The sequence below is a fragment of the Rhinolophus sinicus genome, chromosome 3 (assembly GCF_057876585.1).
Source record: "Rhinolophus sinicus isolate RSI-liver-muscle chromosome 3, RSI-T2T, whole genome shotgun sequence".
Classification (NCBI taxonomy): Eukaryota; Metazoa; Chordata; class Mammalia; order Chiroptera; family Rhinolophidae; genus Rhinolophus; species Rhinolophus sinicus.
The window spans coordinates 173933536-173955177 of record NC_142503.1 but is presented as its reverse complement, the minus strand read 5'-3'; positions in this window follow the sequence as shown (position 1 = coordinate 173955177).

The window sequence follows — 21642 nt, the reverse complement described above, 5'->3', positions numbered from 1 at the left end:
TATACCAGGTCTTATATAAGACCCGGTATAATATAATATAATATAGTATAGTATAATATAATATAATATAGTATGATATAATATAATACCGGGTCTTGTATTAATTTTTGTTCCACAAGACACATTAGAGCTGATGGTCTGGCTAGGTCTTATTTTGGGGGAAACACGGTATCTTTCAACAGGTTAGAAATAAGCTCCATTTGAGGACTATTTGGAGGATTAAGTGGGGGTGTTTGGCAGAGGGAACGCAAAGCATCTAGCACATAACAAGCTCTCAATAGTAAACACATTCTATCCCAATATTGTGTTTATGTATCAGTGAATGACTGTATATAGGAAATACACCCCAAATTTTCAGTATTTATTTGTGAGTGGTGGTATCGTGCTGACTTTATACTGTCCCAACTTCTCCATTAGAAAAAGTGTCGTTTTAAAATAATGTTTTTTAAAAATTGTGGTTTTTTTCCCATAGAAAGAAATGGAAAATACTGCCTGCCATGCAAACAGGAGTCACTTCTGCAGCTGCTCACCAGGAGCTGCCTCAGCCTGGTCAGAGGTAAGGGTGAGGGCTTTGCAGTCAGGCCCGGGTTCAAATCCCAGCTCTGCCACTTTCTCTAAATTCCCTTTTTCTGATCTCTTCTCTAAAGCGGGATCAGCGGGGTTCCAGGAAGAGGAAGTGAAATAACTGGTGTGGAACAATCTGCCTGCAGGCAGCCCTGTTTTCACTACTCATTTGCAATTTGCTCCACCAGACCAAAAGTGGGGGCTCAGAAAAACGGGGCAGTTTCTGTGTACCGGGGCTGGGAGACTGTTTCATCTGAGGGGTGCAGGCTTCCCCCCACCTTTTGCAGCCCCAAAAGGCTAATCCTAGGTGAAAACAAAGAACACTGGCCTCTGTCAGGCTCTTGCCCATTGTGTGGCCCAGCGGTAACAGCTGCCTGCTGTCTTTGGGTCTGGGGATCAAGACCCCAGGCTCATCCTGGAGGAGGTGCTGGGGCCACAGGCCACCCAGGACCCTGTCCCCTCCCCCAACAGCTCCATGCAGCTACTCGGGTCAGCTAGACTCTGAGGGCTACGAGGTTTTACACACACACACACACACACACACACACACACACACACACACACACGTGCGTGCGGGGGGGGGGCAGGGGAGAGAGAAATTGGGGTTACAGAAGAGCTCACACTGTAAGTGTTTACATTTCAACAAATGAATGCATCACAAATCACTACAGGATTAATTAGCATTTTAATTCAATTACCATAGGCTCTGTGGTCTCCTGATGGACCTCACATTTTAATTGTATGATGAACTTTCCCCTCAAATCTTGTCAAAGTACCTGTAAGCATAGTGAGGAGGACCAAGTCCAACCTGAGGCCCTGGCCACGTGGCCCTGTGGTCTCCCCGTGCTTTAGCCCTGACCCAGGTGGTATTCCTGCACTGGAGATGGACCACGGACCAGACACCATGGCTGCACTTATGGGAGGGTGTCCATTTCTCATTAGGTGCCTTTAAAGCAGGATCAGCAATTTATAGTCCTAGCAGCCTGCCTTGTTCCCCCTGGGTGACACCTGCAAGTGGAAGTGACCCTGTGGTGTTGATTTGCATGTCCCTGTTTACCCTTGCCCTCCGGCCTCTGCCCCATGTTTGTGGTGATGGGTGATGAGAGTTTTGTATCACAACCAATCTGGGTCCCCTGATGAGACTTTGTTTGAGACTTTGATGAGGCACAAAGATTGGTGGGGGTGGGGGGAGCGACTGACTTACAAAGTGTCTTGTAAAACAGCTTTGTAGTGGGAATGTGGTATTTCCTTTCAAATGTAAAAGGGCCTCTTGGGTTAAATTGCATTTGGTCATAACAAAGCCTTGCTCTGTTGGAGCTGAGCTCCTTGGCTGAGTTGATTGTGTCCCTGGGGTGTCAGACTCTTCAGCTAGGGTTCACATCCCATGGGTGCAGGCCTTGGGCAAATCATTCCACCTGGCTGAGCCTCAGTTTCTTCATCTATATAATGGGTTAATGAAAGAGGAGCTAATGGTATGTGAAGCACTCCTCTAGGATGATCCTTGTTTTTAAAGTTTTGAGTCTAATTTTTCCCAAAACTTCCTCTACACGGCTTCTATAACATGTCTATAGCCTGCTCCCTGAGCTAAGCCTATAGTGATTCTTAAATTTTTTTTCCATTGTTAAATACACATAACAAAACTTACCATTTTAACCATTTTAAAGTGTGAGTTCTGTGGCATTAAGTACATTTGCATTGTTGTGCAATCATCAGCATCATCTCTAGAACTTTGTCATCTGCCCTAATGACACTCTACCCATTAAACACTCACTCCCTGGTTCTCAGACTTTTGGGTCTCAGGACCCTTTATGTAATCGAGTGAAATCTCAAACTGCTCGTTGCCCAACAGACAATAAGTTGAGTGACAAGGAGTTGGGGCAAGGAAAGTGACTTTATTGAGAAAGCCAACAAGCTGAGGTGATGGTGAACTAGTGTCCTAAAGAGCCATCTTGAGAAAGGATAGAATTCAGGATACTTTTATGTCAGAGGAAGTGGGGAACAGGAGGGGGTAGAGGTCAGGAGGTGATTGATGATCACAGACATCTGTACACCAGCAAGCTTCCGAGGCAGATGGTGAAACTTCTTTGCTTTTGGTCAACAAACTCTGGTTGCTGGGGTCCTACGTGGTACCACATAAACCTTTTAATAAACTATCTTTTGATAAACAATCATTAGTTTTGTACATACCTTCCTTATCTCCTTGGGGAGGTAGTTTTGAGCAGGGAGGTTGTTTCAGTAATTCCTAGGCTACAGGTTAGGTTCCTTTAATGATTAGCATATCTGTGTGCAGCTGTCCACTCACTGTAGGTACAAATATCTGTGGATCCCTGAGAGTAGCAAAGCCACCGTGGTGGTATAGGTGAGAAGTGCTGGCAGGGAGGTGTGTCTGGGCAGAGGAGAAGGGGACCAGTGGGCCTGGGAGAATTGCAGGCTGCCTGGAGGTGGCCTTCCACCGAGACTTCAGACCTGAAGCATAAACTTCGAGTCCACCAGGCCTGGCAGGAAGAAGTTGAACACACAAGTGTCAGTGAGAACAAGGCCCAAGCCCAGGGCAAGGGGAGGGCATGCATGATGACTATTGGGTCCTTGTTGGGGAGTGGCTGCAGCCTAGGGCAGGACAAAGGAGAGGTGTCCCTCAGCCTCTCTGGGGGACAGCAACCCTGGTTTGGCCTGCTGTTCCCACTGGCTCCCTTGAGGCTAGAACCCAGACACGTCTTGCCAGCGGACTCTGCTGTCATCAGCTGTTTTGAAAGTGAAGGCCCTGGCCTAAACATCCTGCTGGCCAGTTTCAATCTGAACAGAGAACTTGCAATTACCGTATTGTCTTTCCCCAAACTGCCACCTTTGGGAGCTCCTATGGCCTCTTTCCCCAGGGTCTGGGGTGGGCAGAAGAGCAAGGGGCAGGCTGGTTGGTAAAGACCCAGTGGGCCTGGGAAGGCAACAGGAAACCCATAATTAGAGCTGGGGAGACAGGAGGTGGAGATAGGCTGGGGAGGCCAAGCTTACTGAGCTGTTCCAGAACCAGAGGAGCTTGAGCCATGAACTAGGGCTTTCTAGAAGCTTCTGAGCCTAGAGCTGAATAAGGATCTCAAAAGAGCTGACGCGAGTGACCTACGTACTCTGGATCTAGTAAGCAGCAGAGGCAGGATTCAAATGCAGGTTTGCTGGGCCCCTATGCCCTATGCTTCCCTCTATATTGTCCTAATCTACTTCCTTCTGGATAAAGTTAAGGGGACAAAGCCAAAGCCAGTTTGTCATTCCTGTCCTCAAGTCCTGGATAATTCCTGTCAGCTCTATTTAGGACATAGTGAAACAGGCGGCGGGCTCCCTCAGCTGTGCTTGAGCTGTAGCCCTGACCATTTGTGCCTCAGGGGCAGATTACGATGCATGGGGGTCTCTGTATCTGTTGCCCACGCAGACACGGGCCGTGATTTGGTTTACCCATCAGTTCTGTTGTCAAATGTTTCCTTTTAATACATGACTCATGACTTTATTTCCCACTTGCCACAGTCTTAAGGTAAGGCTGATGGCTATGAATCAAAAATTTGTTTCCAAAATTTTTGTTGTCGTTGATTTGAGATATCTTGGCTAAATGGTTGGTAGTCGATCCCTCCCCCCCACACCCCATGAAAGTTATCTCTGCATTTCAAAACCCATGGATCCATTCATAGACCTACTCAGTTTACTCTGAAACCCTAACAGTGGTCCCGGGCACTCGGACACCGAGAGAACTGGTTTTCTTTGGAAAATGTGTCGGTTTTTTTGTTTTTTTTTTTCTTTCTAACTGAAGAAGAGTGTGGGTTTTGGAGTCAAACAGACTTGATTTTCAGTCCTGGCTTTGGCACTCACTGGAGACAGACCCTGGGCAAGTGTCAGCCTCTTAGTTTCAGTTTCCTAAAGGGTCAAAGGAGACAATCATAACGCCTGCCTTGTAAGAATTGAGTGAAATCATCTGTGTAAGTCCCTGGTATGGCATTTTGTCCTTACCAGGCAGCCAGTAATGCCGCTGCCATTCCTCAAGAGCAGCAGCCGACTTTGCCCAGCCGCTCACATCTCGCTTGTCTAACGGGTATGACCTTTGTGGAGGGGGCATTGGTGACCTGTTGCCAGTGTTGGGATGGATATGTCCCTTTGATATTCTAGACATTCGACCTCAAGGATTCAATCTTAGGGAAGTTGTAGGATGAGCACAAAGCTTTGTTGCCAGAGGGTCACTGCAGCACTGTTTATAGAGCAAAACTCTGGAGGCAGTCAAACTGTCCAAGAGAGACTGGTTAAACAAATTAGAAAATGTCCATAGGATATAACATCATATACATGTTAAAAAGCGTGGTCTCCAAGAACGTTTCAAGGACATGGGAAGTTTTTCATGATATGAGAATTGGTGGAAAAAGTGGTATGCAAAATTATTTGTAGTTCATTCATAACATTGTAAAACAGAAAATAGGAACACATAGGAATAGGCTGAAAATATACCAGCGTGTTAGCAGTTGCTGTAATTGTGTAGGATTTCTTTTTATAGTTTTCTCTATTTAAAATTTTCTATAATAAACAGGTATTATTTTGAAAATTCAGAATATTCACGAGAATATTCACACACACATGGGCTTAATCTGGGTTTTATCACCATGGAAAAATAGAGTTTTCTTCAAATTCTATTTATGAAGAAGTAAGTATCTTCTGTATAAAACCTAACTCTTTGATGCAAAAACATTCTTCTAGTTGTTAAAATATTAAAATCATTTCTTATTCTAATTAAATTCTTGGGTCAAATGCTGCCATGGAAACTATGGAATAACGAATGTAACTAATAAATAACTTACTGAAAGAGTATGCATGCTCATATTAAAAATATATGTAGGACAAAATATACATAATAAAAATTTTGCCACCCCAAGAAGCAACTACTATTATGTTTCTTATACATTCTTCCGGAATGTTTCCATGCATATACAAGCATATATGATTATATATGTACTTTTTATTTAATTTTACAGAAGAAAATAAAGTACATATTGTGCTTTATGGCCTTTTCCAAAAATAGCTTTTCTGAGGTATAATACATACTATAAAATCCAGTCATTTTAACAGTATGATTCAATGATTTTAAAGTAAATTTACAAAGTTGTGCAAGCATCACCACAGTCTAGAATGGTCATCATGGTTCTTTCTCAATTAACATTACAACTTGGAGATGGGTCCGTAACAGCAGGTATAGATCCCCCCTCATTCTTTTCAATTACTCTGAAGCTTCCCTCACATGGATGGACCATCATTTATTTAACCAGCGTCCTACTGGTGGCTCCCAGTGTTTTGCTTATTATTAATGACATTACAGAGGCAATACGTCTTTGCAGCCATGAATGGGATGTGTCTGTAGGGTTCATTACCAGTAATGGGATTGCTGCATTGATGGGTATATGCTTCTATAATTCGAGAGACTGAAAATTACTCTAATTGATGTTCCATATATTAGAGAGTTGAAAGAACCCACTTGTTTAAAGATGAGTTTAAAACAATGTAGTAGGATAAAAACTGCGCAATCAAATTTGGTATAAGAAGTGATACAGATCATTGTCAATTAGATGTCTCAGTATATTTGCGTGTATGTATACACATACGTAATTTTTTCATTGTCTAATGTTTATAAAGTGTGTGTCTGGTACTTTAAAAAAACTGCTTTATTGAGGTTTAAAATGCTGCAGATACAATATCTACAAAATATTTACAAAAAGCTGTGGATATTTAATGTATACAACTTGACGTGTTTGTGTCTGGTACATTTTAAATCTCTTCATCCCAGGAAATTATACAATTTATGTATGTGGGGGCCAATAAATTAGACATCACTGTTGCTATGGGGCTTTTAAAGTGGAAAAGATTGAAGCTGCCTGGGAGGGCTGAGCCCACGTCTGTGTTCTTGCTCCTGAGCTGGGCCCAGAACTGTGACGGGATGAGTAGGCAGTGCTCGCATCTCTCCAGCCCAGTGCGGGGATCCTGCTTTGGCCCCCAGAAGGCACCCGTGCTCCCCAGTGGCCACCCAGCTATGAAACTGGACTTAATATAGTAACCCCATGGTGCCCTGAACATATAATTTTCAAACCTCCTATCCCACCACAAGGAAAACCTTGGAGGATTTTCTTCTGGGAAGAGCAATTAGCCTAACCTCTTAGGAGGAGAAATTGCATCGCCGAGCTTGTGTGGGAAAGTAAAATATCCTCCCTAAGTGGTCCTAGGTGGGTGGGGAGAAACCGCAGAAGGCTTTGCGGGAGGAGGAGGCAAGGGGTTGTGGGAGGGCTGGGAACTGCAGGGGTTAGGGCCTGGACTGGGAAATTCCTCGGGTTTGAGGACATCCAGTCCCCAACTTTTGGGCCAGAGGGTGATAAAGACGCTGAGGAGGGCAAGATTACGTGGGGTCAGGAAGGGGCCTCTCACCTGCTCAGACCACTGGGGACCAGGCCAGGCAACCCCCTCCCCCCATCCACCTACCATGACTAAATGCCACTGGGGATGCAGCTGTGACAAGATGGGCCAGGACCTGCCCTCACAGAGCCAGCATGCAGAGGCGAGTGGGATGAGAGCACAGCAGCCTTTGGTGGGGTCTTCTCTAGGTCAAGGGACCTAGGCGGCTGCTTTAGAACTCAGGACACCCTGGGATCAGAGAGAAGACTGGAAGGAGAGATCTGGGAGCAGATTTGAGCTGAGCCAGAGGGGGATGGCCTGGAGAGGCCCACACCGCATGGGGAGAGAGCCAATTGATGGAGTCCGCGCTGGAGAGCAGGGAGCTGGGAGCTGGCGGACTCGCACACCGGAGCCCTGTGTGAGTGCAGAGTGGAGGATCGTGGCCCTGTGAGATGAGGCTGGGAGCTGCGTGGGCACTGTGCTGTGTTCCATTTTGAAGAGGCCCTGCTTTGGCAAAGGCTCTGATGGGGAGTGGGGGATTATCCTGTCTATATCCTCACGGACAGTGTGGTCTCAGTGGAAAGAGAAAACACATTAGCATGTACGTGTGTGTACACGTAAACACTATGGCTGTTACCATAAGGCTGTGAGTAATTGGAGTCAAGGGAAGCGTCTAGATGGCCAAGTCTATGTGAAGTTGGGCAAATACTTAACCTCTCTATACCTCAGTTTCCTCATCTATAAAATGGGAACAGTATTAGTATTGACCTCATAGGTCTGTTAAAAGGGTTAAACACAAGCTAATGCTTGTAAAGCATGTAGCATAGACCCTGTCACCTAGCAAGGTCTCACAGATGATTGTTGCTGTCATTTATCATAATAATTATTAGTTGTCATATGCTGGAAGAGAAGGGGTGGGGAAAGGTAAGATGTGGGTGGGCACAGAGGTGCTGAGTCATGGGGTGGGGAAGGCAATGCAAGCTGGGAGCAAAGGTGAAGACGTGGGAAGTGTCAAATGACAAAACAAGTTAATAACAAGTTTGATGTCCTTTATTCAAGGGAAAACAGTCCATGCATTGGGGGAGTACCGTGCCCCCCAAGCAGTGGAGCACTTTTCCTGAGGGATTTGGGGTAAGAGTGAGTTATACAGAGCATTAGAAAAAACAACAGAAACAGAGCATGATTGGCTAAGAGGTCAGGGATTTCCCTACAAGGCCAGCAGGTCCTATTTTTGAATCTGGTAACCTAGCTACAGCTGAGTCGGAGGATTTGTGATTGGCATATTTTAGGTTTCCTTGACCCTGAGGCCTTTTTCCTAAGTGTGAACTGACTTAGGTTTAGCTCTGTGATGTGGTCTGGGCCCCTGGGGTGGCCTACATTTGGTGGGTCCCCGTATCCAAATGACCTTATTAGAAGGGAGCAATCTAAGTCCTCACGACTCAGGTGTGATCCAAGGACAACCAGCAGCATCACCTAGAGCTTGTAAGCAATGCAGACTCTTGGGCCCCAGCCCAGGCCGACTGACTCAGGATGTGCATCTTATCAAGTCATTCAGTGATTTGTTTGCGTGTTGCAGTGTGAGAAGCACCGCTTTCAGCCACAGCTCACGGGAGTAACAGTTTGGTGAGGCAAGTAGAGAAAAGACTAGAGGCAGGTTGGGACAATCAATACACTTCCCCCTAAACATTTCCACCTGCAAGTTGTTAACCAGGATTCAATATTTGTTTATAGTTTTTTTCTTTGAGGTAAAACTTATATCCCATGAAATGTACATATTAACTGTCCCTTTGAGTTTTAACAAGTGCATGTACCGATTAAACCAGACTCCAATCGTGATATAAAACATTACCAGCAACTAGAATATCTCATGCCTCTTCCCTGTCAAGCCTGCCCCAGACCCAAGAGACAACTGCCATTCTGATGTTTTTTCTCTCCATAGATTATTTCCCCATTTTTAAGAACGCCATATAAATAGAATCATATGTAACACTTCTTCCACCCACATAATGTTTTGATATATCCATGTGCTGGGGAGGAAAAATAGTTTTCCTTCTACCTTTCTAAGTTCTTCTGGCAGATCTTATAATTAAATTGACATTAGATAGATTAATAGGAAAAACTACGTATTATGTATGTACATACGGGTGTTCTATAAGAATTCATATGAGACCCAGAGATAGAACAGGCAGTTCAGGCTTATATGCCACCTTGAGTTAAGGAGAAAAGTGGGGATTGTGATTTGGGGCTTCAAAGGGCAGGATGGCAATTCCCACTGAGATAGGAAAACAAATATTTGGTAAGTAAATGTTTGCTGGGCCATCTTCAACAATGGCAGTAGAGAGGACTTTGATCAAAAGGGCCTTGCTGGGTGGCTCCCCATCACGCACTAGTTCCTACTAAACTATAGTTCCCTGTGATCATAGCCCCCTTCCTGGGGCTGCCCTGTGTCTACATTCTTTTAGGCGGTTTCGGGGAAGGGCAAAGGCTTTTCCTGAGTCTTTTGTTTCTTGAAAATAACCAGCTTAAAATGATCGATATCCCAAAAGGCATATTTTGGGGTGGCAGCTCTGCTCTGCCTCACATGTCATTGTGTGTATCGGTAATTTGTTCCTTTTTATTGCAGAATAGTATTCCATGGTGGAGGTATATCACAGTGTGTGTATCCGCTAGGCTGTTTCTAATTTTTGGTTATTATGAATAAGGCTATTAGGAACAGTCCTACAAGTCTTTTTGTGAACATATGTTTTCATTTCTCTTGGGTAAATACCTAAGAAGTGGAAATGCTTGGTCACAGAGGAGGTATATGTCTGGTTGTGTAAGAAACCACTAGACCTTTTTCCGGAGTGGTTGTACTATTTTATACTTTCACCAACGATTACACATGTTCCAGTTAACACCCTCGTTAGCATTGGGTTTTGTCAGGCTTTTTAATTTTAGCCATTGTGGCTATAACAGCATATCTCATTGTGGTTTTATTTTGCAGTTCCTAATGATGATGGCTAATGATGTTATCTTCTTTGATATGCTTATTGGCCATTCATATACCTTCTTGAGAAGTGTCTGTACAAATCTTTTGCCTATTTTTAAATGGGGTTATTTGCCTTTTGCTTACAGAGTTACACAAGTTTTTTCTATATCCTGGATACCGGTCCCTTGTCAGATAGGTTTTTGCAAGCATTTTCTGTGAGTGGATTTTTACAGGAATCTCAGGTATTGGGTTCAGCTCCAGGTCGGGTGTATGTGGGTGTAGGGCTGGAAGTTGGGGTTGAGTGTTGTATGGACTACTGCCCCCTCCTTCACAGGGCTCGTGTGAAGCACCAATGAGGTAACACAGGTGAAAGTCCTTAGTAAAGTATAACCAGATAAGCAACGGTTTGTCATTGACCCCTTTAAATACGAGAGGAGGAAGGGCCACTTCCCTGCCTTCTGCCCAACAGAGCAATCTCTCTCTTGGTTGCAGACAGGAGAGAGAAAGCTACCCCTGGGTGGGAAACAGCCTCTCCTGTTAAGATCTGAGTGGTTAGAGTGGAGTGTCTAAAAACCAGTACAAGAGTGGCATCACGCCCCCATTCAAATCCGAGTTCTGTGTGCTCTTGTGTAAGCCCTCATTTCACTTGAAAACTGGAAATAATAACACTTCTGCCACCAGCTCATTGTGAGATTAAAACAACGTTTACCCTTGGTGTTGTTATTATTTTATTATTATTTGTAGAACGTATTTCTAAGAGGGCTGCAAATATGGTGCAATCCTTATAATGGCCTTTTGCTGTAAGTCGGATCACTTTTTTTTTTTTTAGTAAATTGCAGTTGGTTATAAGATGCTCCTGGAGGCTGCAGGAGGTTGTGGATGTGCTCTGGAGTCCTGTTTAGGGAGCGCGCTTCTATGTGCCTGTGCCACAGAAAGCCACCAGAGGGCGCTCGCCTCCTCCTTAGCGCTTGTCCTGAGGCTGGGAGGTATCTTGCCCCAAATTCTGCCTCCCACTGACGTCCTGCTCCATGTCCAAACTGATTTCTGTGGCATTTTCTGGGATGGAGTGTAGTCTCCAGAACATCCCCATTTGAGGCCAGAGGACTAGTAAGCTTGAGGGACCCTGTACTGAAAGGCCAGGGAGGGCAGTGCTGGTCCCTGTCCCCTTAAAGTTTTCCTTGGGGCAGGGGGCTCACGCAGAGCCAGAGGGCACAGGGGAGGTAGTCAAGCAGTTTTCTGTGTATCCCACCCCCACCCTTCACACGCCCCTGTTACCACCCTGGACCTCATGCCACCACCCCCTGAACTGGGGGCAAGTATAACAACTCATGACTAGAGCTGGGGAGGGGGTTGTGCTGGGTCGCCTCTTGGCTTCCTCTGTTCCAGAGTTGCGCAGTATCTGGGACTTGTTCTCCAGAGACACTTGGGCCCCCACCTGCCCCTTGCTTTTACTTCAGTCTCCTCCAAAGAGTTGGCTGGGTGTGGTGGGGGTGTCCCCTGTGTGCCCATTAATGCACGGAATTGCTCTTGACTTGGTCCAGTTACTTTCCCTCCAGGCCTCATGCAAGGGGTTGTGGGGTGGGCTTATAGACCCCTAAGTGCCCTTCCCTGCAGCTCTAAGATACTAAGATACATAACGTCACATCAGAGCCACAGCCTCATCCTGACTCCCTTTCTGCCACATTGTCCCCACTCTTGGGTCCAGTCCACTCCACCCCACCCCCAGTCCAGGACCCACGTGAGGTCTTACCCAGAAGGAGGGGCCCTTGACCCTCTCTGGCCATGGCAGTGACCTCTTGGTGAGCCACTTCCATGCCAGCTTGTACCCACACCCTTAGGCCCAGGCACTGATCCTGGGGCCCAGTGGCCAGTGCATAAGGGTGTCCTGGCTAGACCTTCTGCCCACACAGGTCAGTAGTGAGGGCCTCTTGGCCCCCTCCCCCCTCCCCCAATCTCCACTCAGGCAGGGCCAATAGGTCTCTTGCTCCTCTTTTCCTCCCAGCAGGGATTGGCAGGTCCATACCTAGCCCGGGGCCCTCTTAAGCAATAGAGCTCTCAGTGGCCCCTCGATGACTGACCAGGCCAGCCTGTTACTTGGTCAGTGTGTGTGTGTGTGTGTGTGTGTGTGTGTGTGTGTCTAGCAGGCAGGGTCCCTGGGGCCACAGAGCCCTTGTTCTGGAGAATTGCTGTCTGGGGAGGGAGACCTGGAGGGTACTTTTCATGGTAAGCCAGCACCCCAGTGGGCCACCTAGTTGCTCAGAAGTCACATGCCTTCCTTTCTCCCAGAGGCCATGTGACAAAGCAGCAATTGCCTCTCCCTGCAGCCGAGCCCTTTAACAATCCTCCCATTTCTTTACTAGCCCACTCATCCACCCTTGCACTCACCTACTCATTTGTGCACTTCTCCACTCACTCACTTGTGTACTCGCTTATTTGCGTGGGGGCCGTGGGAGAAGTGGATGCCCTTTTCCACTCACTAGTCCCCATATTTACCCACTTGTCTCCTCTCCTGTCTACTCACTCCCTCATCCACCAAGCGTCTGAACATCCCAGGTACCAGTCCTGGTGCAGGGCACAGCCTGCAGGGAAGCTGAGTGGCCCGCGGCAAAGTCTTTGGGGTCAGAGGGACTGGATGTGAATCCTGACTCTGCTGTTTCTTGACCATGTGACTGTGGGCACATTTCTCAAATTTCTGAGCCTCAAGCTCCTCATCTGTCAAATGGAAACCCTGTGTACCTTCCTTATCTCAGGGTGGGTGGAAAGATCAGCTTCGGGATTAATGCTTGTAAAGTACTTTAACCAAGGCCTCCCCACCTGTCCCAGGCTACCCTTGGGGGCAGGTGGCCCCCACACCCACCCCTGAAATGGAGGATAATAATTACCGGCCTTCCCACGCACCCCTTCCCTCTGCCTTCTTGCCCAAAGGGCACTCTGGGGTTGCATAAGGTCAGCCAAGACACCTGGAAGATCCAGCTTGCTCCCTCCCCTTTTGCTGCCAAGTTCTCCATAATAGCTGTGTGTGTGTGTGTGTGTGTGTGTGTGTGTGTGTGTGTGTGTGTGTGTGTGTATGGAGGGGGGGCAGGACAGGCCTGGAGTATCTGACCCCTTGAGGGGTCATTTCCCCTCCCATCGAAGCCTATCCATAGCCAGGACAGTCAGCCCCCACCCCATTCCTGTCCTTCCACAAGCTTAGTGTGGACTGTTCCCTCCAGCTGTTCTGAGGGTCCCTGGAGGCAGAAGGTGCTTTTGGACTTCAGAAAGCCTGGCTAAGCTGGAAGCATCAGCTGGGTGGGGGAGAGGGGAAGAAGCATGGTTGGGATGGGGCTCTGGGTTGAGGGCCTTCTCCCTCTCCCTCAGACGGCCTGGCCAGGAGGGAGCGCTGTATGCCGCCTTGGCTGGGGGAAATGTGCAGGACGGCCATCGTGGACTTAGGACTGGCTCCAACCAGAATGCAGATTCTTCACAGGCCCTGCAACCTTGGACAAATCACTGATAAAAATCTTAGTAGTTTAAGAAATACATTGTGCCTTGCTGAACATGTCCCTGGAACCCAGGAAGTGCTCTGTCATGGGGGGATGCTGTGGGCAGTGGCTCCGTACTGGCCTGGATGAGTCCCCTGGCCATTCAGCTCAGCCCGGCACCCCCACTGCTGCCTCCTGATGCAATGCAATGGAAGGGCTCTAGGGAGTCCTTCCCCTCCACTCAGCCAGTCTTTAAGGGCACCTTTAGGGGGCACATTTCCTTGCTGGGGTAAAGCCTCCTACATCCTGGATGGGGGTGCAGGTGGGGGTAGTGGTTAAAGAGCCCAAAGCCCTCAGGCCTTGTTTTCAGCCTGTTTCCCGAGTGGACCTGCTTTGGGGGTGGGGTTACAGTCTCAGGGTGGGCTCCATGAGCAGGCACAGACCCATGTTCCAACTGCAGCTGCCCATAGGCTTGTGGCCCTGGCCATGTGGTCATTATTAGTTTTCTTAGTCTGCTCAATGTTAAGCTCCCAAAGGACACGGACTTTTTTTTTTAAACCTTTGGATACTTGTTGCCTAATAGTGTGACTGGCATGGAGTGACTGAGTGAAATGAATGAATGAATGGACACTACGCAGGTACAGGCTCAGTAAAGAGGAAGTGGACAGTGAAGACTGTGTCTTGCTTGGACGTTGAGTGAGCCAAGGTGGGCACCCCTAGGCAGGTATTTTAGAGTCCTCTACACTGCCTGCCCCATGCCCTCCACCTGTACTGAGAGCGGATGCTGGCAAGCTGGCATGTGTGTAGCCTTCTTGACAAGTCAGGGATTCCCTATGTCCTGTTCCCTGGTCCTAGCACCTACTTTCTGTTCAGGGGTCAGCATTCTCTTTAGAAAGGGGGTGCCTTGAAGGCGGGGGTCACCTGGTGCCTGGCATAGAGTGGGTGCTGAATACATACCTGTCCAATGAGTTGGCAACTTGCTGGATGGACCTGGCTGTTCTGCCTCAGAAAACTGCCTAGGACAGTGCCCCTGACCTGGCCTGCCCACCAGGCTGTCCCCAGGGCTGAGGCACCTCCCAGACTTACGACCCAGTTGAGAGGGAGGGTTTGAACCCTGGGAGTGCCCTGGCCCGTGGGTGGCCAGGAGCTGGAATTGCCCCTGATGAAGCAGGCTTGTCAGCCACACTCTAGCCTTGTCTGGAACAGGGTGACTGGGAGGCCACCTCGCCCACACCTGTGAGCGGGCCCTGATAAGAGTCTGGGCCACTACTGGGGGAGCCAGCATCCACCCCCAGCTGCAGCTCTCCTCCCTGGATGGGGCCCTCTGGGGAGCAGGGTCATGAGGCCACATTGCCACTGTGTAGACTCAGGCTGGGATCAAATACCTGCTCTGCCACAGACTGGCTGGACCTTTGCGTGTTGCTTATTTGCTTTGAGTCTGTTTCCTCATCTGTAAAATGGAAATGCTTACAAATAATGGAACATTTTTAAGCCATAACAAAAAAAATGTTATAGTGTAGACCACTGCCGGGCAACGTATCAGGACCCTCCCAGTTCTTGGGTTTACTGTCTGTCTTCCAAGGAGGAAGTACTTGATCTGTTCTGTTCATAATGGTATTTCCAGCAACCAATGCCCGGTGTATAGTAGGTGCTCAATAAATGTCTGTGGCATGAACAAAGATACGAATCCTCACTGTTTACACAGTGGGTGTCAGGTCCTGCCTATACTAAGTGCTATCAGTTAGTTAATGGCTGTGAGGTCAGGACTGTCATTATCCCCACTTTGCAGATAAGGAAGCTGAGGCTCTGGCCCGTGGAATGGCCCCCCTGAAGATGGGATATCAACTGGCACCCTCAGGACCATCAGAGTCCTCACTTTGAGTCTCCCTACCTTAGGCCATCTCCTGGCCTGGGTTCTTCTGGTCTGGGAGGCTGCCTGGGGCCTGGAACATTCTGCCCCCTCAGCCACCTGGCTCCCCCCACTCCCAGGACCTTCGAGGCTTCACACCCACTGCCTCGGAGCCTTTTTCTCAGGCTTGCAGCCACTGACCCAGCTCCCCTCCCTGAGAATCTCTGTCATAAAGAAGGAGAGGCCCTGATCTGGCCTGTCTCTCTGCCTCCGGGGCCTTCCTCACCCAAGGGAACCTTGGTTATAAATATGGGGGTTACGCCTTGCATGTGCATTAAAGCAGCTTTCATCTGGGAAGCTCCTGGCTGTGGGGAGGCTAATTAGTTGCTCTCTGGGAAGAGTGAGTAAGAGCTGACGTCCCAGCATGGGCACTGGCTAACTAGACTCGGAGCTGGGCTTCCTGGGAAGACATGGGTGAGCCATCACCTCAGGCCACGCACCCCTCCACATTTCTCTTTGCTGCAGCACCTCTTCACCTCTTCTCTCAGGCTAATAATGAAGGCCCCCATTTACTGAGTGCTTATTATGTGCCAAGGGCTTACTAAGCTCCTTCTGCCTATTGAATGTACCCATGTGTGCACAGCACTGGGGCTGTTGTGAAGTGATAACAGCTATGGCTCCCATTACAGTGCTGTAATTGTCTGCGTGGGGCCAGTGCTTCCTCACATGACCTCATGTAATTCACGAGAAGCCCTTAGTGCAGTGTGTCGCATGGAACAAGCACTTGAGAAATGGTAGCTAATACTACGAATCTTCAGAACAACCCTATGAGGTAGATACTATGTTGTCTCCATTTCTCAGATCTTCATCTAAAGAATGAAGCTCAGAGAGGTTAAGCCACTTGCTGGAGATCACACAGTAGTAAGTCAGGAGCAGACCCAGTATTTGAACTGGATTGGTTTGACTGTAAAGCTGTACCTAGCTTTTCAGATGTTTTTTCCTCCCTCCCCATAACCTGGAGGCTATTAACCCCAAGGCGTTACTTTGCATAGTTGTAGGGACACCAGGCAGAGGCTTTCTTCTCAGCCATCTTTCCAACAGTGCATTGGTGGGCTAAGTGTGGACTCAAAACGCTTGGGGATCATCTAGTACAACTCATTCCCACCCCCTCAATTTTCAGATGCAAAAACTGGGGAGGGAAGTGACTGTGGAAGGTGACAGGCCTACCTGCCTCCTCATCAAAGGATGAGGAATAAAGAAGCAGTGGAGAGAGATGGGTGCTCACCCACCTGCTTCCATCCAGGTGGCACTGACACCAAGTAACAAGCATCCTCACAAGAGAATACAGTATCCCCCACTTTTTAAAAGCCTCATGCCACTTCGCTTGTATGAAAGACCTACGTTAGTACCTGTTTTCGCTAACCAAAAGAAACCTGAAAAGGATTTTCGTATTTACCCAAAATGGTGAAAATTGAAAATAGCACTCAGTATTTGTTGTGCTGTGAACCATTGAGCAGTGACAGTAGTGCCACCAAGCACCTGCTCCAGGAACTGCACTCAGCATCTCCACATCAAGTTGCCATAGCTTTGAACTGTGTCTATGAGCATCTGTGCTTTATCTCAATTTATTTGGTGCATTCTTGCTTTTACTATATGTTAGCATTCTTTTAGTTTTATGTGTTATTTGGTATGATTTGGTAGGTTATTTTTTGGGTCTGGGAACACTCAAAAAACTTTCCATAGACTGTAACGGTAATTGCTTCTTTACCCTGTTTTGGCTTACTAAAGGTTTCATAGGAATGTTCTACTTTCGGGTAGAGGAGGAAACCTGTATCTGGCTTCCATCTGCCGGCCTGGCTTATTCTTAAGGTGCTGCCGCAGGCACTTTGGGTTGGGGTAGGGGGTGTATCAGCAGATTGGGAACTGAGACTGGGTGCAGGGATTGCTTCACCTACCTGCCCTGCAAAGTTCTCTGAGCAGAGGGAGCAGGCAGAGAAGGGCTCCTACCTCGTGGCACACCTTCCAGGTCACTGTAGCTTACAAAGGCTCGTTGGAGAATTGGCTGTATCCTGGTCCCTCAGGAAAGAGAAGATGAAACATTGAATGCAGGGATGGGTAGATGGTACACCATATCTTCTCACCATTGTTCCACAAACCTACCCATCAGATGTGACTCTCCTTCAGGCTTTGGGAAGGGGCCTAAGCAAATCTGGTGCAGGCAGCATTAGAAGTTCATAGTCCACAGGCTGAGGTTCCCAGGGGTGGGTCACCATTCTTGGGTACTGAGGAGGGTGGCTAAGAGCTCAGAATCCAGCTTCTATCCTCCTCTCCTCTGAACGTTGCCCCTTCATGAAGAGGAGGGTGTCTGGGTACCAGATGTGTAGACCTAGAGGCTCTGACCCTCTGCCCCCACGCCCACCCCCAAGCTCCACTCCTCCAATCTCTGTATCAACAACACCCAAGCTTACACCTTCTCACCTGCTCTGCCTGCAGCCTGGGTGCCTTCTCCCTTCTTCCCCCGGATTTCTTCCCTCTTCCTCCTGCCCTCAGCTTACGGGTTTCCTCAGAGACGCCTTCTCCAACAGCCTCCTCATCCCAAAGCTAAATTAGCTTCTCATGTATGTGTTCTTCCAGCGCTTTATTTTCTTTCATGTGAATTGGAAAACCTTGTCATATGGAATCTTATATTTATTTATGAGATTCTTTGTTTAAACAAATCTGTCTCTGTTAGACTAAGCTCCACTTAGTGAGGTGGGAACTTGCATGTGGGCACTTCTTGTCCTCTGTGGCCAGCAGGACAAATCACAGACCCAATGGGTAAATGCCAGAACCCCCCAGGACAGGATGAGAGAACTGAGTCAGTAGTTCTGCAAATGTGGTTCCAGGACCAGCGAACCAGCAGTAGCCCCACCTGGGAACTTGTCAGAAATGTAAATTCTCTGATTTGGGGTGTGGGACCCAGCAATCTGGGTTTGAACCAATTCTCCAGGTGGTTCAAGTAACGTTTAAGAACCACTGAAGGAAGCAAATCCTCTGCTGTTCCATCAGTGTCCATTGTGGCAAAGGGCAGCTAGGGCTCCTTTAAGAGGAACCAGCAAAGCCATGCCTTCAAATGCAGCAAAGGGCAGCCCATGTCTAGAAACGGGTGGGCCAAGTGTGTGGACCCTGGGTCACCATCCCCGATTCCACATGGGCCTACGCATGCTGTTTAGCAGGTTGGCCACTGGAGGGCAGTGTGACCACATCCATCGAACCCTGGAAAGGCTTCAGGAGGGAGCCGCCCTGGGAGGCAGGCCCAGGAAGACCAACTGGGCAGCCTCAGCCAGGAGGGAAGAAACAGAAAGGGATCTTGTCCTAGGCAGCAGCCTCGACCCACGGGCCCCATACGTTTTTAGAAGCCAAAGGGGCTGAGCTGGTGTGCACACTTGGCCCCTGTAGCCCCTCCAAGGCCTGGCCAGGTGCTTGCGTTTGTCTAGCCTTGGGCCTGGAGGGTTAGGAGGCCGGGAGACTGTAGGACGCCCAGGGGAGGAGATACCGTCAGGACGCCTGGGGCATAAAGCCAGAGAGGGCGGTGGGACCTTGACTGCCTCCCCAGAGGCAAAGGGCAACCTCCCGCGTGACCCCCTCTGAAGTGCAAAACAAGTCGGCCATCTTCGTGGGTGGCTTAACCCCCTCCTGGCCGGCCCTGGGCAGGTTTGGAAGCTAAAATGCCATGGGAGTGGGGAGGAATTTCTAAGAACTTCAAGAAAACCTTGGGCCCTGGCAACTTCCCCAGGGGTGTTTGGAAATCCCATTCCATTAGCCATCAGAAGCCCGAGCTTTTTTAAGTGAATTGGATTTGTTCCAGTCTCCTTTCTTCTTGCCCTGTACTCAAAGAGCATGAAGCCAGAGGCAGTAAAAGTGGCTCCTAGTGGTCATCAGGTGTTTTGTCAGGCAGCTGAGTGTCAGAATCCCAGATGAGCTCTTATCCAAGTGTAGTATCTTGTTGCTCACAGCATAAAGTGCAACTCCTTCACAGGTCACTCCAGTCTCCAAGCCAAGGGTCAGAGACTGGCAGCCTGGAGCTGAAAGTGAGTGGCTGACTCCTGTCAGTCCCTCCCCACCCTGCGGACTTTAAATGCCATTCTGAATGCTATTTGAGGAACCACTGGCTTCTGTTGTCTTATATCTGACCTGGTCCACACGTTGATAATGCCTCTTTGTCATTTGGGTGCTTTACAGCTTCTAGAACTTTCTTCTTTCTTACTATAGTCAATCCTTCAAGATCCAGCTTAAATACCAACTCCACCAGAAAGACTTTTTCAATCTCCCTCTCTTCATTTCCAGCAGAATGTGTCTCCTCCTCTACCCACCTATTGTATCATTAGCCTCCGCTGTAGAACTTTTCAGTTTTCCTTGCTGCATCCTCTCCCACCGAACTGAGGGCACCGTGAGGGTAGGGACCCTGTGATATTTGTCTTTGTGTTCTCCATGGCACCTCACATAGGTGGGTCATTCTGGAAAAGGTTGTTGCAAGAAAATAGTGAAATTATTGCATGGGTTTTGGTGTTGGAAACAAAGTTCCCACATGTTTTGAACCTTCGGTAAAGGAACCTGTAATGGTGTTTTCTTAAGCCTTGTAATGGAATCCTTTTGTGTTTAATTGCTTTAAGTTATTTTTAGTGGAAATGTCAGGGTGCCATAGGAACAAAAACCATGGGTCTGAGCTCCACTGAAGAGACTAACCACTGAGTCTCGTGTTGGTTATTTCCTCTGTGTGGCCTCAGGTAGGAGCTCTGTGTGACAGACGTGTGGTGGCAGTCACCATGTCAGGCCCCAAGGACCCGCCAAGGAAGGTCGAAACTGGCTTGAGGTCATGATTTTAGGCTGAGATCTCCTGAGGAGTCAGAAAAGCAAGTGCCTGGAGTCTTGGAGCAGGCCGAAGCTCAAGGAAGAATCCTTTCTTTTTCCTTTTAGAATAAGCCAAAAGTGCCTGATGAAGGACTCCAGAAAACCCCTTTCATGCCTCACCCACAGATGATTTGCTGAACGCTCATTAAGGGGAAAACAAAGAGGTGGTTTTGTTTATTTATTTAAGAGGAAAAATAAATGAGCTGTGACAAAACAATTTGAAACCAGGCCCCTCCGAGACCTGGGCTTTCACTTCCTTGATGGGAAGTAAAACAGAGAATCGAATCCCCCTCCAAATAAAAGTGAAGTTAATAATCAGACAGCTCAGCCCTGGCCACATCCTGTGTCAGTTCCCTCCCTCCCTCCCTTGGCTCACTGTTTATAGCTGCAGAGCCCTCCTCCAGAGCGCAGAGTAGGCTTAACTCTTTCCTCCCTGTCCCAGCAAAGCCCAACCCTGCTGAGGCTGGCAGGCTCCTCACATCCTCTGGTGTCCGCCTGGCCTCTGCCTGGCCTGCTCTCCCCGGGCCTGCCCACGTGGCCCTGTCCCCACTCCAGGGCAGCCAGCCTGCCACCAGCCTCTGACCAATGCATTTAATAAACCCAGCTTAGATTTGAGTGATATCTTCTGCTTGTCCTGCACAAAACTCAAAGTGGGCACAGGAGGGCTGCACCCAGTGTCACCTTCTCTCCCTACCCCTCCAGGGAAACGCTAGATAAACCGATTCCTACTCCAGACTTAGGGCCTCTGCCTCCATAGCCTGGTGGTCTCTATGAGCTGCATTTTGATGGAAAGAAGCACGAATCTTTGGAGCTTTTTGTCTGTGTTAAGAGCAGTATGTTGTGCATGCCTCTGAGCCGCTTTCTATGAAAACTTAATGCTTCCTTCAAATGGCTTCCCATGTTATAGCACAGTTATTTCTCCCAGGACCTGGGGTCATTACTAACATCCCCATTGCTGCTGAGGAGGAATCCTTGCTAATGTTTATTGAGGGCTTTCTAGTGGCCAGCCACTGCTATAAGCAACAGCTCTGCCCTATAGAGCCATTGTCCTCCTCATTTTACAGAGGAGCAAACTGAGGCACAGAGGGGTAAGTACATAGCCCATTGTTACAGGTCTGGTAAATAGCAGCGTTGGGATTTGAAGCCAGGCATTGCGGCTCCAAAGCTGGTGCTCTTAGCCCTGACACTCAAGGTTTTACAACAAAGACTGCTCTCTTTCATGGTGTGTGTGTGTGTGTGTGTGTGTGTGTGTGGCGGTGTGTGTGTGTGTGTGTGTGTGTGTGTGCACGTGTGCGGGGTGGGGGTGGGGGTGGGGGGTATTGGGGAGTTTAGAATAATCCTGTGAATGCATTTCAAACGTCTCAAAGCCCAGGACCTTTTGAGCTTTTGAGAAACTTGGAACTTTGTTTTGGGCTCTCCTCGCTCCCCTCTTCCTAGGGAAGAAGGTGCAGAGAACATGCAGGGGTTCAGTGGACAGCGGAGTCAAAGAGAGGCTGAGTGTGGAGCAG